The following is a 4,016-nucleotide window of genomic DNA, read 5'->3' as shown; positions in this document are numbered from 1 at the left end:
AACATAGGTTCAACAACAGTTAAAATTACATCATCTCTTCAAATTTTTGATATAAAATTACTTAGGCAGGCAATCTGCCTGGTAGACTTATAATAGGCACGAGAAATTGTATGACTTGTGGTTATCCAGCAGGAAGTTACTTTAAGAATTTTTAATCAATACGTTAATACTAATGTCACCAAAAATTAAAATTTTATGTTCCTTATATCTTAACAGATATATTACAGATTGTTTGTATGTTGGACAAAAATGTTAGTACTAGTTCTGGGCATGGTACATAGATATCACCTTGCCTTTGCTATGGATATGCTATATATGCTATCTGGTATAACAGACACAGGCCGCAGAAAAGTGGTGCACCACTGTTACTACAAATCCATCATCATCATGTCCTCCTCGCTGTGGCAGGTGACAGCGACTCCATCAGTAATTTAGCCCATACTGTCGCGGGCTCGGATGTGGCTTGCAAAACCAAGCTTTGCTTTGAAGATCCGGTAGCACCAAGTGCAATACAGTTGCCCACTGGAGTTACGCGTATAGATGTAATTAGGCTTGGTCTTAGATTTGCGGAGCTTTCGTTTATCATCCAGGTTCTGTAGGCGGATATGCTCGAATTGTTCCACACTCTTGCGTACGTCATCTGCGTAAAGAATTTCTAAGATAGATATTTTATTTACACAACTTTTTGTTCTGAGGCGAGAAATGTTGAAGACAGTTTTGCCCTGTTCTCGAGTCATGACCCATTCGACCACTGCAGGCTTTGGTCGCGTCTCTCGTAACAGCTGCAAAATGAAGTGAGAAGAGTGTGGGAGCCAGTACACAGCATTGTTTTACACCACATGTCATGGGAAACTGGTCTGAAAGCTCGTTTTCATGGCGGATTTTTGCCATCATGTTCGAATCCATAATTAGATATGGTTTAATTTTTTGGGGAAATTCAAGCTACATGTCACGAATCCACAACATTGCTCAAAACTCTACCAACAGACATCCCAGTGCATGGGAATTAAAATTTACAATAAACTCAAGAGTAGATATGTACTGAACATGGAGACAGATTCACTGAAGAGAAAATTATATGATCTCCTGGTGGAAAAATGCTATTATTCAATTGAGGAATTTATGAACAATGAAATCATCATTTGAATAGTGTGACTGCTTAATATTATAGCACTGTGTATAATATTGTATAGTACATATATAAAGATAATGTACTGTTACATCATAAGGAAAACACTTTAATAATATTACTGTGTCCAATATAAGTAATTATGTATATCATAAGGCTAAAATTAACATGTCTCCTATACAGCATGATTGAATGATCTGTAAATGTACGTTATAAGACAAATAAAATACAAATACATGATCTCGCTGTCAGGGAAGTGAATGGCATCAGTTTCAATTTCTCCTCCACATACTAAATGCCTTTCGATCTGTTATCTTAATTGTGTAGTTCACTTTTCATTTGTATTGATAGTTCTCCTTTTTGTATATTTGATCTAAAGCAGCAAGTTGAAAGTTTATAGCCAGCTGGAATATACATCTTGTATTCATGTTCCTTTAGCCAGTGCTCATCTAGGCACAGCGCATCACACCGAAATTCTTCCAAAAATAGTTCAAGTGCTGGAAGTTTACTTCTCATTGATAGTATATTCAAATGGAAGAAATGCAGTGAATCACAGTGTTTCGCTGTTAATTGTTGCACAGATTCATAATTACGTGATTGTGTAGTTAATGATGATAGCTGTAATTTCACTGACCAGATTTATATGTACAGGGCTTGGTCATCAATGTAAGTTTCCCTGGGGCAGACACTCACGTTCAAGACTAAGGATGGTGCACACAGATTTTAATTTGTAACTTAATCCCATTGTAGTTACAGTGCTGGCCATGTTTTGTGTAGTGGTCCCTCTTACAACAATGGTTGCATGAGAAGCTTAGTTACAAAACTGCCTGGAGGTAATAGGTGAACATTATTATGAAGTCACTCTCCTGAATTATTTTCTTCCTCTTCTCTTTGCTCTCTTTATTATCAAATAATTCACCTATACAGAAAGGGTGAGAATGGTCTCAGTATTACATTTCAGCGCTATTAACATTACTATATACTCCAATTAAAATTACTTTGTGATTGACATTTATATGAGTCGAGTCATAGGGACCAGCCGCCATTCAACTGTAGTTCCTTCTTGAGCACCATGCGCTCACTCTGTTGCCCAGTTTGCAGGTACGTCCTGCCCCTTGTGCAGCAGGGCTGGACGTACACCAACAACACAGCTCCCCCCCCCCCCCTCCCACTGCAATCTGTCAGCCACAATGATGTAATTTTAATTGGAGTATAGCTGCTTTTATTTTTTATTAATCTATTATGCTACCATTAAAATAATAATTTTTCAATAATAAAAAAGTGAGTTTAGATTGAAAATAACGTAAAATGTAGGCAACAGAGCTCTACTCTCTCTCTCTCTCTCTCTAAAACACACACCTCTGGCAAACAAGTATATTACATGTCAACAACAATTGGGTTAAACATGTTAAACAGAAAAATTGGGTGATATGCCGTAATTTCTGGGTAATATTACAGTGCGGCCTTTCTGTCAGATTATGCTGCACAATCGGTGTGTTCATTTGTGACAAATGTTGAACTACAGTTTCAAAAGTGTTTCTAGAGTACAACTGAAATGGGGCACTGAACTATGATTTTATTTTCCAATGTATACATCGGCTGGACCAGGTTGATGCGAATGGAACATTACAAGTGAAAGTTTTATCCATTGTGGATGAGGAACACTGCAATTGTGATGAATAAGGGTTTCTTCAAACTACTGCTATCAGTCGCCTTTTATTTTGTTCTTCAATTTTTTTATTATTCCATTACTGGTTTCGAGCTGCCTAGCGATTCATCATCAGATGGAACATATATTAATTGTCTGAGGCAGTGTAGGAGTCATGTACCTGTGGCAAGATGTATAGACGAAACATGTATGCACTGCCTGTGAAGAGAATTATTCACAATATTAGATTTTGTTGCTTTGCTTACAGTGACTGGTATCCGTTGGCTGGATAGTGGGGTACACAGCATTCTGGAAAACATATTGGATGTTTCCCGGTGACGATAATTTTACTGCAGTTTACATGACTCCCACACTGCTGCAGACCATTAAGATATGTACCATCTGATAATGAATCGGCTGCAGTAATTTGAAGAAACCTACATTACAAGTGTCCTGCGGATAACGATGACATTCATCTACAGGAAAAGGGGTGGAAATTTTTTGAAATATTCAAGTACAGTGGAATGTCAGGATCTTAAATGCATTTATTTTTATCATCAATAATGTAAATGAAGCAGTTATGTCTAATGAGACTACAGTAATTTATTTTAAGTTTCATCAAGTATCTGCGGAAGAAATACATCCCCCTTCCCACTCCCAAGAACGCACTAGAGGAAGCTGATTAGCTGAAAATTTAAAATCTGACGGTGATCAAATCCCAACATCAGATCTTTGCTCGTAAGCTCTAGACATACACGGAATCCGAGCAGTTAATTAACTTCAAAATTTTATATTCATGAGCATGAACCCTGTGGCATTTCCGTTCGTGTAGTGACTAGCTAAACACATCCAACGTAGGTAACGCCTTCGCACAGCAGATGCACCATACTGTAATGTCAGATACAAGACCTATTCGGAACTCAAATTAATTGTGCTTGCGAATATAATTTTGTTGCAACGTAAACTAGCAATCACCGGTGCAAAATAATAACTGAGGTTAAAATATACCTCAAAAATAATACTCTAAACAACGCCAGGTACACAAGTTTTTCCACACATCCCACACGTCAAAAATAAACACAAACAGTCATGAGAGCCATATTAATTTTATCAAAGAAACAGTATAACATGTAATGTTAGACAGTGGCTACAACTAACACACGTATTTAAAGGCAATCGTGGATGCACTATTTTAATGCAACATTATTTTATTAAATTCTAATTTTTGTATAACTACAT

The sequence above is a fragment of the Schistocerca cancellata genome, chromosome 7, assembly GCF_023864275.1.
Source record: "Schistocerca cancellata isolate TAMUIC-IGC-003103 chromosome 7, iqSchCanc2.1, whole genome shotgun sequence".
In the NCBI taxonomy this organism is placed as follows: Eukaryota; Metazoa; Arthropoda; class Insecta; order Orthoptera; family Acrididae; genus Schistocerca; species Schistocerca cancellata.
The sequence above is the reverse complement of the archived record's forward strand: the minus strand, read 5'-3'. Positions refer to the sequence as shown.